Source organism: Mus pahari (genome assembly GCF_900095145.1).
Source record: "Mus pahari chromosome 4 unlocalized genomic scaffold, PAHARI_EIJ_v1.1 4_unlocalized, whole genome shotgun sequence".
Taxonomy (NCBI): Eukaryota; Metazoa; Chordata; class Mammalia; order Rodentia; family Muridae; genus Mus; species Mus pahari.
This window is the reverse complement of record NW_018391601.1, coordinates 101,015-114,209: the sequence shown is the minus strand read 5'-3', so window position 1 is coordinate 114,209 and position 13,195 is coordinate 101,015. Positions and strand designations below refer to the sequence as shown.

The window sequence follows — 13,195 nt, the reverse complement described above, 5'->3', positions numbered from 1 at the left end:
TGGGTATTTTGTTCCCTATTCTAAGGAGGAATGAAGTATCCACGCGATGGTCTTTCTTCTTGGTTTTCTTGTGNTTTGCAAAATGTATCTTGGGTATTCTAAGTTTCTGGACTAATATCCACTTATCAGTTATTGTTTAGTGCCCTTATTTGCTGAAAGAATATGTACTTCTCAAGAACATCAATATTTATTTTTCGGATGTGTAAACAGTGCCTAACAAAAATCAGGTGCTTAACATTTACAAAAACAAATGCACATATCACGTCTCTTTATGCTAACTTAATGAAACCTCTATATGCTACTACCTTTTGTAAAGTTTTAAGATGTTTACATTAAAACTGTCTTATTCCAGGCTTAGTAGGAAAGCACTTGCCTACCTGCCTCAAAGAGGCACTGAATCCCCCGCACCACCAAAAACAAATAAAACCCTGCTTTTATATGTTTCCATTAGAGACAGGTGTGGTGTTTTGATCAGTAGTCCCAGCTACTCAATGGAATTCAAGACCAACATAGGCAACAGCGAGGTCTTGTCGCAAAAATATTTTTAAGTGAAAAATGTATGGTGCATATATTAAAAATATACATAAGTATACATACATTGGATACTATGGGGGCTGAAGGGATGGCTCAGCAGTTAAAAGCAGTTGACTGTGTAGAGGACCCAGGTTTGGATCCCAGCATCCTTGTCAGGTGGCTCACAACCCTCTTCAGCTTCCCTCTTCTGTCCTCTGAAGGTAGCTGCACACATGTGGTACACATGTACACTCTGTCACACACATATACATATAAAATAATTCTTAAATATTATGAAACAATAAAATAATCTGAAAATTCATGTTAACTCTGGGTGGTGTGTCCTTATATCATTTTTGGTTTATTTTTCATACCTATTTACATAGTTCAAAGTAAAAAATTTCTAAAGTATATTAATTTATATGGCATATTCTAGAGACTAAACTATATACAAACCCTAATAAACCTGCCCCAACCACCTACTTAAGGGTTCTATTTGTATAGTATCTTCATACAAAACATTTCATAGAAAACATTTTAAATGAGCAAGCAACAAAGCTTTTAGTTCACTAGTCTACTCAGTATTTGGTAGGGATAAAATTATTTCTTGTGAAGTAAACTGTGCAATTAAATAATAAAGATTTATGGCCCAGCATGATGGTGCTGCCTTTAATCCCAGCACTCAGAAGACAGAGGCAGGTTGAACTCTGCGAGTTCAAGTCCATCCTGGTTTACACAGGGAGTTCTAAGATAGCTAGGGCTACGTAATAAATAGAGTTTGTCTTAAAAAAAAAAATCAAAATAAAGATGATGATGTAATGAAGTACCTGTAACACTGAGGTCAACAAAGTATGCGCCCAAGCATCAAGAAGCTGAACACATAACATAACATGAAGGCAACTCAGGTTTGGCAATACTGCCATCCATCACAGGATCATCAAGTAAAAACCTTGATTGAGGGAGAGATTTCTGTTATACTATCATGTTATACTTTCTGTTATACTATCTGTTATACTTTCATGTTATACTATCAACTAACAGTCTGGCTTGAGGCTCAGAGTATGAGTCAGACTATAGAATAGTATAGAGACTCCTGGTGATGACTAAACGCAGTTTGTACTATGACATGGACATGTGGCTGAGGGGGAGCCAGGGACAAAATGTGAATTTGAGTAAGAAATGTCCCTCGCAGGCTCATGTGTAGAAGGGGTGGTACTGTGGCAGCTAGCTTGGCAGCTCCCTGTGATGGCATGGCGGGTAGTACTCTGCATTGTGAAAGGTTGATCACAGCTGGTGCTGCCATATTGAAAGGTGATGGAAATTGTAGGAGGAGGAGCTTGGTGAGAAGCAGGTTACTAAGTGTGCCTTGGGATAGTATCTTTTTCTAGCCCTGCTATTTTCTGGGTTTCAAGATTTCCTTTGCACAGAGCTACAATAATCACAACTGAATGGTGCTTCTGTAAGCAGTACACAGAGTAAGGCGGCAGAGCCTCGCATCTACATGTATGCCCATGGACCTACATAGAGGCAAACAGCCTGTTTAAAAGATGCAGAGCCCAGAGAATACCATCTTCAGCTAGGAGGACTGCCACATACCTCTGACCTAAACTGACACCACAGCAAAATAACAACAGAAAAGTGGATCAATGGCCTGAACATAAGAGAAAACTCCTGTAAGTACAGGATCAAAGCACATATGGCAGTGCACACTTGTAAATTCCAGCACTCAGGAGGATGTAGAAAACGTCCCAAATCCATATAGCTCATGCTGCATATTTAAATTTGATTTCAAAAGGAAAAAAAAAAGGCCAGGTATCATGGGACACCTATAGTCTCAGAAGTTAGGAGGCAGAGGCAGGTGAACTCTCTTGAGTTCTAGGCCAGTCTGGTCTACACAGCAAGCTCCAGGCCAACTAGGACTATATGCTGAGACTCTGGAAGGGGTGGGGGAGAGGAAGGAAAGAAGGGAGAAAGGGAGAGATACAGAGAGACAGAGACAGAGAGAGATAGAGAGACATAAGAAGTTTTCATGTTAACAATGGCTTCTTAGAAATAGCACCAAAGCCAGGTGTGGTAGCGCACGCCTTTGATCCCAGCCCTCAGGAGGCAGAGGCAGGGGAACTTCTGAGTTCGAGGCCAGCCTGGTCTACAAAGTGAGTTCCAGGACAGCCAGGACTATACAGAGAAACCCTGTCTTGAAAAACCAAAAAGAAAAAAGAAAAAAAGAAATAGTACCAAAAGCATAAGTAAAAAGATTTAGATTAGATTTCCTCAAATTTTTTTTTTGCCCCACACAAATGGACAAAAGAAAATGTGTACATCATATATGTGATAAAGATCTCATATCCAAAGTACAGAAAGGAGCTTGACAGATAGCTCAATCATTAAGACTATTGGTTGCTCTTTCAGAAGACTATGGCTCAGTTCCAGGTTTAGAGCGCCCAGCTCAGACTGCTCAACACAAAGTGTGACTCCAGCTCAAAAGGATCCAACACCCTCGTCTAGCCTCCAAGGGCGCCCACACAAGCAACATGTACACACAGATACACAAAAATAAAAACAAAATAAATCTCCTTGGATTTTCTCTTTGTTTGATCTTGTGGGTTGGGTTGGGTTGGGTTGGGTTGGGTTGGGTTGGTTTGGTTTGGTTTGGTTTGGTTTGGTTTGGTTTTTTAAGACAGGGCTTCTGTGTAGCCCTGGATGTCCTGGACATCACTCTGTATACCAAGCTGGCCTTGATCTCAGAGATTCACCAGCCTCTGCCTCCAGTGTGCTAGGATGACAGATGTATGCCACCACTGTTCAGCCCGATAAACTACTCTTTTAAAATATTCAATATCAAAAGGACAAATTGTAAAAGACAAAGACCTTATATAATCCTTCAAGAAAATACGCAAATGGCAAGCAAGTGTATGAAAGGATGTTCAAGTTCATTCATGGCAGATCAACACAAATCAAAACAGGAGAAGGGTGGGCATAGTGGCACATACCTTTAATTCCAACCCGTGGGTAGCTGATAGATCTCTGCTAGTTCAAAGCCAACCTGGTCTACACAACTAGTTCTGGGCCTATCTATCTATCATTACCTTTACTCATAAAGGTAGATAGATAGATAGATAGATAGATAGATAGATAGATAGATAGATAGATGATAGATAGATAGATGATAGATAGATAGATAGATAGATAGANAGTTAGATAGATAGATGATAGATAGATAGATGATAGATAGATAGATAGATAGATAGATAGATAGATAGATAGATAGATAGATGATAGATAGATGATAGATAGATAGATAGATAGATGATAGATAGATAGATAGATAGATAGATAGATAGATAGATAGATAGATAGATAGATAGACAGACAGACAGACTGGTTGATAGAAAACAGGAAGCTGGAGAACGATCAGCAGATAAAGTGCTTGCCACACAAATGAGAGGATCTAAGTTCAGATAGCCATCACTTGGAAGGTTGGTCATGGCGGTACACAACTATCACCCAGTGCTGAGGACGTGGAGCTTACTGTCTGTCCAACTTTGCTGGCTGAACCAGCAAGCTACATGTTAGCAAGAGACTGTCTCAAAAGTTGATGTAGAAATAAACTAAGGAAGGGACCCAGCATCACAAACATGTATCATTCTTACATGTATATGCACACACATGTGCAGGCATAAACCACAGACATACATGTATCAGAGAAGGTTTAAAAGAAACAGAAAACTAAACAAACAAAAAGAAATATGAAATGCTACAAGAATATGAAGAAATTAGCAACACACACTGCCAAAGTAAGTATAAGAAATGTTGTAGACGATAAGGAAAACAGCTAAGTACGTGCTCAAACACCTAGGCACGGGCTTACCATAAGCAATTTTCACTCTTGGGATAAACCTAAAGAAAGGAAAACTGGTACTCAAACAAACCCTCATTTAACAGAAACACTAAACACAGCAGGTAAAGAGCTGAAACAACCCAAATATTCGCCAATGACTAAATAAATTGGGTTTGTTTATAAAGAAAAATTATACAGCAGTAAAAAGTGCTGTACATGTTATTAAAAAGTCACTAAGTAAAGGCAGCCAGGCATAATCAATCATATAACATTTGATTCCATATAAATTACCCAGACTAAGTAAATACATAGAAAGAAAGCAATTAGAGGTCGGTATGGCTAAGGATATTAGGAAATCAGGAGACATAAATGCTAATGGTTAACGATTTTTATTTTGAAGTGGTAAAAATGTTCCAAAACTAAACAAAAGTGGTGATGTGCAACATTGGAAATATACAAAATGCCACTGGGTTGCTATGCTTTAAATGGCTAGATTTTTTTGGTATATGGGATGGGGGGGGGGGGCTGTACTTAAGTGGTACATGCATTTTAGTGTGCTGGTATGTAACATGGACACACATATGTGGAGGCCAGCAGAGGATATGGAATGTGTTCCTCTATCACCCTATGACTTAGTAACTTGAGACAGGCTCTCTCACTGAACTAAGCATTTGCCTTTTCAACTAGAATGGCCAGCCAGCAAGCTTGCAGTCTCCACTTGGTATTCACAGCCTTGCTCAGCTCTCTACATGGATGCTACAAATGTGGACTCAGGTCCAAATGTTCCAGGGCAAGTGCTCTTCCCCACAAAACCACCTTCCCAAGTCCTAAAAGGTTAATTTTGCTAGGTGAATATCATTTTTCAAAAAAAAATCAATTAGCATTTATACTTTATAAGTATATAGCGTTTTCTTTCTAAAGGTCAAACATGGAAATTACAAGAACAGTAACCAGATAATCTTTAACATTAATGAGGTGTGTTATGTAAGAAAAGCCAAGATTCAATATTTGTTTTCTCTTAGTGCTTCATTAAGAAATATTCATCTCTCATTACCTCAATAAAATTCTTTCCCGGTGGAATTCACTCCTTCTACAAACTTTAAGTAGATATACACTGAACTTAAACAACATTTAAGTAACAAAACATTTATACATTTCTAACTTCCTTAGAAATTTTTCTAGATCAAATTCTTTTACCCAGCCAGAAGTCCTCATATGTTAGTGAACAAAATTATCCCAAAAGTTGCTGTTTTTTTAATAATACAAATATGGCTATATATATATTTACATACTTTAATATGTGATGTTTCATGATTATCAGCACCCTAATAAATAAATAAATAAATAAATAAATAAATAAATAAAATACACATGACATTAACAATGTTTCTTAGACTTAGCAGTTAAAAGACTGATTTCTTTTTTTGTTTGTTTGTTTTGTTTTGTTTTTTCGAGACAGGGTTTCTCTGTGTAGCCCTAGCTGTCCTGGAACTCACTCTGTAGACCAGGCTGGCCTCGAACTCAGAATCCGCCTGCCTCTGCCTCCCAAATGCTGGGATTAAAGGCGTGCACCACCACGCCCGGCTGAAAGACTGATTTCTTAAAGTTCTATGATCATCATTGAAACAGCATTAATGTCTTCTTCTAGTCTCACATTGTAAGAAGGCGGCAAAATTACATATAAAACTATCTTAACAAGTAAAAATGGGAGGGGAGCAAGAGAATAATAGCAAATGAATATGCTCAAAACATTTAATAAACCGGAATGAAATATCATAATAAAACTATTATTATATATAATTAATATATCCTGGAGGGAAAAGCAAGTGCCTGATCATATTACTTTCTGTGTAAAATTCCTTAGCAGATCACATGGATGTCAAAAGATTAACTAGCTTGGGATTCAGCATAGGAGTGCCACATCCACTTAACTCAGTCCCTTGCTGTCCCCATACTCTGCTCTCCTCTACATCCATGAACTCTGTCCACCCCAGCCTTTCACGCTGCCCTTTGTGTGTACCACCAGAAGCTGACCAGACGAACCTCATCATGCTAAGGACCCTTTTTCTTTACACTTCTTCAAATTACGGACTGACATGTTCTGATTCTACATGTCTAGCATCTCATATGAAGAAATGACAAAAGTGACTATTGAATAAACATAAAAGGGTGATTACTATGACTAAAGTACTACAGCTCATTTTCCTCTGTATGAAAGAGCTGGCAATTATATAGTAACTACATTGTACTATGTTTTTAAAAGGTACACAGAGGTCATTAGTAAATAGCTTCAAAACACGATATTGATTTTGTAGAAATCTAGTCTTCAACCTATTTTGTTAACCAAAAGCAGTTATCTAGCTTGTTTTGTATTTAATAAAAGTTTACAATCAGCTCTATTTTATCTATGCTAGTAAAGCAAAATATTAATGCAGCATTTTTGTAAGACATCTCAAAAGCTGATCTTTATGCTGAAAAATTCCAGTTGCATCATCAGTGAAAAAATTAACTTGAGAGGTAAGAAATTGTTATTGTTAGTGAATGAACAATAAGACCCAAATTCCCTTAATGTTGATGTTTTTGTAAAAAACAAAAACCTTATTTCCACTGGTCTCCTACCTACATCAGCAGGAAATACTATTCACAGCTCCCCTCTCTCTATTCATCTAGTGAACACATGGTCCTTAATTCTTACCACAGTACAAATTTCCTTCCAAACCTGGTCCCTGCCTTGGCACAACCTCTTCATGCCTATGATAATCTTTTAATGCACACCTACATTTGCTGTACATTAAGAGCTTTCTGATTTTAAGTGTTTTGTCTAAGACGAGATTTTTTAAAAAGTCAATTTGGAGACAACAAATTAACTTTCCACATATGCATTACATTTGGCACTGTTCAAAGGGTAAGCCACTGTACAGGGAGGGAAGAGAAAAGAGAAACATAAGGATCCCCTCCTTCAAAGTGTTCTACTCAACCAACTGGGGCCTGGCATTGTTATTCTTGTCTATGTAGTATAATTTGAACATGCAGTACAAAACCACCTAATTACCATTATTAAAAAGGTACCCATTTCTCCCACAAAAAGGCAAGCTTTGGAAGGACAAGGATTTCTGTCCCTTCAGTTAAGTGATGATCACTTAATGCCTAGAGCATTACAGGACAAAGCAGGTACTGAGTAAATATTTGTTAAGTAAAAAAATTCTGGGGGAAAATAAAGAAAAAAAATGCAAGCAGCAGAATTCAAGTAATGTCTTTTACTGAGATAGCATACATGCAAACCTTCTGCTCTCTCACCATGCTCACCAATAAGCACATTTCTGTTTGACTGGCCAGTTACTCAGGCCTAACATGACAGCAGAAAACTAAATATAATTCAGTGACAAACTTCACTGCATAACTGAAAATCAAGCAACTGTACATAAGTCCTAAAAAGATCTGCTAAAGAAAGAAATCTATAGGTCCACCTATAACTTAGTCCCGAGATCTTTTTGATGGTAAAGAGGGCTTTTAGACATTGATCCTTCTGTCTTCCCACAAGTCCCATTAGCTAAGGTTATAATGATAGCACAAACATCTCTCTAACTGACTACCAGTTTTCATACATTAACTAATTTTCAAAACAACTCCAAATCAATACTGTTGCCATCGTCATTTCACAGAATGGGAAAACTGAAGCCAGAGAATGGAAAGCAATAGGATGTTATCAGATCTTCATTCTGCCCACTATCCCAGGTTGCCTTCCATGCAAACTTGGGTAGAAACAGCACACTCTTTCCAGCTGTGCACCCTCTTTGACATCCCCCAAAGTCCCATCCCATCTCTGAACAAAGGTTTTGCTATAATCAAGTCAAGTTAACAAAGATATAATATTTAACGTGGAAATGTCGCTGAACACCTACGTGTTTAACCACCTTTCAGAAAACAAAAGTCAAGACATCTTTCAGCATTTTTGATGTGAGAATCTCTAGTCTCCAATTTACTATTCTTAAGAAATGGGAGGAGCTTGTATGTTTACACAACTTTTCCTTCCCACTCCTTTCCCTCCTGTTGCCCCACCCCTACCCCCAAACACAAAATAGGATACAGGGAAAACAATCAGTGCATTCTCACTACATGGGGAAGGCTCAGTTCTGAGGAAATCAGGAGTTGAGTCAGTGCAGTGACCCAAATGGGAATGGCAGTTCCGACTAATTACCCATGGTGTGAGCACCGTCACTCCTCTGTTCATGGAAGACAGAGCTAATGATATCCATTTTAGCTTTACACACACTGAATACCTTCTCAAGTTCCACCATTCAGTTTCTTCCTAAATATCAGTACACTAAAATTTGTTCATAGCAATATCCCTTATTTACATTAATAGCATCAATACCCCCTCACCAGAACTGACATGCCCCCGGCCATGTGAATTACCAATGCTTTTTTAACTGTTTCAAGCCTATCCTTCATTAAAATCTTGACATTTGTCTCCACTCTATGGAACTCCCACCTCCAGGCTTCAACTTCTCTACTGTACCTCTGATCCCAAACTAATGTTTATAAATGAGGGATTTGTCTCAACTAAAAATCACATGCAAAATTCTTAACCTAGCATATAAGGATCTCCACAGTCAGTACTGTTTATATTCATCAGCCTGTATGCAACCTTGGCAACTGTTCTCTGACTTCCCTTCCTCTACACTGCCGCTCTGGCCTGGCCGTGTCCTGGTAGGGACTGTTGTCTCCCAGCCTCCTCCATTTACTAACATTCATGCACATAGCCGCACCCTCAGTGCAAAGAGATAAGCTTCCCAAAGTCAGCAACAAGTAAAAACTCAAAAACACCCGATAGTATTTTACAGGGGAGAGGGAGGTCTTCTCATGTGTGTAATATATGCATGTATATTACACATGCACGTATACTTGAAAAGGCCAGAGAGAGAGATAGGGTGCCTTTTATTAGTCTACAAGTCGACACTATTTCCTTGAGACAGTCTCTTCCTCTGATTTGCTGCTAGTCTGATGGCAAGCCAAGTCTACATAATGAAAGTTCCCCCACCTAATAATAATAATAATAATAATAATAATAATAATAATTTTTATTGTTAAAAATATATCTGGGCAGTAAGATGGATGGCTCAGAGGGTAAAGACATTCACTACAAAACATGAAGACTTGAGATTCATCCCTGGATCCCACATCATAGGAGAGAAGCAACTCCCACAAGCTGTCCTCAACATATGTACTGTGAGTATATGTGTATACACATACAAAAAAATTAATTTGAAGTCATAATTGTACTATTATCTGCCATACTAATGAATTTGAGAATTGAATGTGATCATACAAAGTAATCAGAAACCTATTTGACCCATAGCTAATAAAATTAGCTATTATGTTTTGTTATTTGTATACTATGACATATAAATTTTGACAACAGCAATCACATACTTTCATTCTTCACAAGTCAATTTTTGTGCAGTGCAACATCTTCATAAAAACCTTAGTTTTCTGTTTCATGTGTTCAATAATTATCTACAGAATATATGATTTTAGAACCATTATTCACCAACCTGTTTTATTAAAGTGAATTCACATGTCTATTAATCCTGTTTCTTCTGAGAAACAAAACAGTGGTTTCTAACTGCCTTCCCTTTTTTATGCCACAGGAAACCACAGTATGCAGCCCAATACAGTACTAACAAGTCAAACAGTGGAAATCACTACTTTGACTTACGCATTTTGCTTTCAGCTATACATTATTACTTCCTAATTTCAAAATGCCCAAAGTCATGTTATATTTTAAAAGCCAACTATTTTTAGTTAATGCTAACATGACATAAGCATATCATATGATTGTATCAAGCCAGTTAATACAGTCTTGATAAAAAACTACAAAACATAAAATGTCTTGCTCAACTCTATAAACCTACCCCAAGGGGCAAACACCTACTCTACCCTCACTTTGCTGAACTTAGTGCCTGAAAGCTGATTTAAACTCTGTCAGCCTCAGATGCAGAAACATCAGAGGGAGTAAGCTGCAAGCTAGCAAGAAGCTAGGCTCCTCTAAAATCCTTACAGAAATAGCAAGGATAAATGAGTAGTTAGCCCCAAATCCTCCCATATTCCACTTCCCTAAGCATGGCCTTTACACACATTACTTCCACTGCACCTCAAGACACCATTTTGCCTTCACGTAAGGCAGAGGAAAACATACACATACGACTAAGACAACTAACATTCCCTATACAAAGACTGTAGTTCTATACAATCAATTCAAGGAAGCGTAACTATGATACAGACATTTTATTTCACTTAATCTTCACAACTTCACCCTTTTTTTCATTTTTTTTTAACTTTTTCACTTATTGTGTGTGTGAGAGAGAGAGAGACGTGGGAGGTAAGACATCTACCACAAGGTTCATGTGGAGAGCAGAGGACAGTTTTGTGCAGTCAGTTCTCCCCTTCCTCCTCTACATGGGTTCTGGAAATCTAATCCAGATCATTAGGATTGCAGGGCAAGCTCTACCACTCACCAAACATCTCACAAGCCCTTTCCATATTGACTGATGTCACCCAACACTGGAGCTTCCATATTGACTGATGTCACCCAACACTGGAGCGTTTAAGACTAGTCTGATTCCCAGATTTGAAACTCTTTGGAAACAGTTTTTTGGTTTGTTTTGCTTTGCTCTGCTTTTGGCCTAGATCTACAATAATACACTTTATATCTTCCTCTTGACCCACATTTAAAAAAAAAAAAAAAAAAAAAAAAAAAACTGTCCCTGAAATTGACTCTATGGCCATAGATTACAAAAAGGAGGAAAAAGTCTATTAACGAATCCCTGTGGCCCTCCACACTCAACTCCTATTTAACGACCACAGTCCTTTGAAATGGAATTCTTTTTGACCCATTAAAAACTGTCTTTAGCCGGGTGTGGTGGCGCACACCTTTAATCCCAGCACTTGGGAGGCAGAGGCAGGCGGATTTCTGAGTTCTTCTGAGTTCGAGGACAGCCTGGTCTACAAAGTGAGTTCCAGGACAGCTAGGGCTATACAGAGAAACCCTGTCTCGAAAAAAAAACAAAAAAACAAAACAAAACAAAAAAAAACAAACTGTCTTTAAACAAGGCTTGATGGCCAGTAATTCTGGTACTGGGTAAGCTGAGGCAAAAGAATGGAAGTTTGAGGTCAGTCTGGGCTACATGTAAGGACCATGTCTCAAATAAATAAATAATGACCCTGTAGCCAATTAAACTCTCAAAAGTTCTTCCATAAATCTTTAAATAGCCTGTCTCTACCGGCTTTTGGGAGGCACGGCCACTTTACTGTATTGTATCAGAAAGGGCAGCTGTGTTCTCAGCGCTGCTGAAAGGAACGCAGTTTCCACTGGAACTGCTGCATCACTGGCAGCAAGCAGTATCACCCAGGCAGGTTTGGGGCAGACATCAGCCCATAGCAGCTGCCCACGGTGCTGAAATTGAGGATAAAATGGGAGTTATGGAAACTAACTACTGCCAGATTAGAAGAAAATAGGGCAACTGACCGTAAGCAAGCAGAGAACATACAGCAGAGGCTACCAACGTTGTTTCCATCTCAGGGACAGATCAATTCAATAAGCGTCCTAGCAAAAAAGTTCGGACTTCCAACACTGGGTGGAAAGGAAAAAAAAAAAAAAAAAAGCGGTGTGTGGCCCTCACAAGGTCACGTCCAAGCCTGTAAGCTGAGCTTTTCCGGAAGGAAAGGGGAGTGGGTGAGAAAAGGAAGGAAGTGAGCGATGAGATTTTCTTCTTCTTTTTAAAGACCAAACAGCCCGAGTCCTGGACCAAGAGAAAAACAGGCAAGTCCCGGACCAAGAGAAGTCTTCCAAGTATCTTTCCAGGCCACGGGGACCTCTGGAAGGGACCGTGGGAAGCAAAATCCATAGCCCGACAACTTCAGACCTACGAGCCCTCAGGATGGGGTGCTAAGGACTCGTCGCCCGCACGGGCCTGTGCTGTCACAGCACTTAGCCGAGGAGCCCGACGGTCCCCACCGCGGGCTACCGCACCCAGGCCGGAGTGGGTGTGTTCTCCCGGCCAGGCCCGACAACCCCCGCCTACCGCTGCGGAGCCACGCTGGCTCTTACCTGAAGTCCGGCCCGGGAACCTAGGCTCACGGCCACCCAAGAGAAGTCGCTACCCGGACTTCATGACTGAGTAGCTGCACTGAGCCCCTACCCAAGCGAGTCGGAGAAGGGACCACAACAGCGGGCGGGCGGAAGTCCCGCCTCCCACGCCTCATTGGCCCACACTCGGAGGTAAAGAAGTTTTATTGGGCTGTGACGTTGCCCGTCACGGCCCCGCCCCTCTCGCGGAGTCGCGCCGCCTGCCTCTGCTGGATTGGGAGAACTGCCCAGTTTTTGAGTGTCGTTCTGAGCCGCGTGATCCATCATTCCTATTAGGAACGGGAAGATGACGGAGGGACGGCTTTTGGAAGCCCTGGGTGCGGTGGAGAAGCCACTCTGGACTGCCCCAGCCTGGTCGGCATTTGATTGGCTTGCAGAGCGAGGCCCTAGCGGAGGCTGTGTGTCTGAGTGGCCCGCACCGATCCGAGGCCGGAGAGCCGCGAAGTGTCTTGCACCCTCCCGGGGGGGGGGAAGGCCTATGAGGGCCGGGAACGCCGGGTGACGCCTTGCGCTGGAATCCAGGTCTGGTTAGAGCTAGCCGCCCGAGGTCTAGGCACGAACCACGAGGTCTGGCAGGGAGCCGGGCTGATCAGCTCACTGCTTGACTAGCCAAAGTCCAACCACGGGATTCAGTCCTCAAAACAGCCTTCCAAAAACCTTGTCACCTTTTGAGGAACGAAAATCTCATCCCTTGA

General features: G+C 40.4%; 1 protein-coding gene across 2 annotated transcripts in view; it reads right to left on the bottom strand.

Annotated features, from left to right (window-relative positions):
• The window catches only part of LOC110314594 (E3 ubiquitin-protein ligase RNF13), a 65,687-nt gene extending 53,082 nt beyond the window's left edge, over positions 1–12,605 (bottom strand). For both annotated transcript variants that reach the window (XR_002380178.2, XM_021188867.2), the window contains exon 1: positions 12,462–12,605. The gene's annotated coding sequence lies outside the window, so the exon portion shown is untranslated. The remainder of the gene's footprint in view (positions 1–12,461) is intronic.
• Between the last annotated feature and the right edge of the window lie 590 nt (positions 12,606–13,195).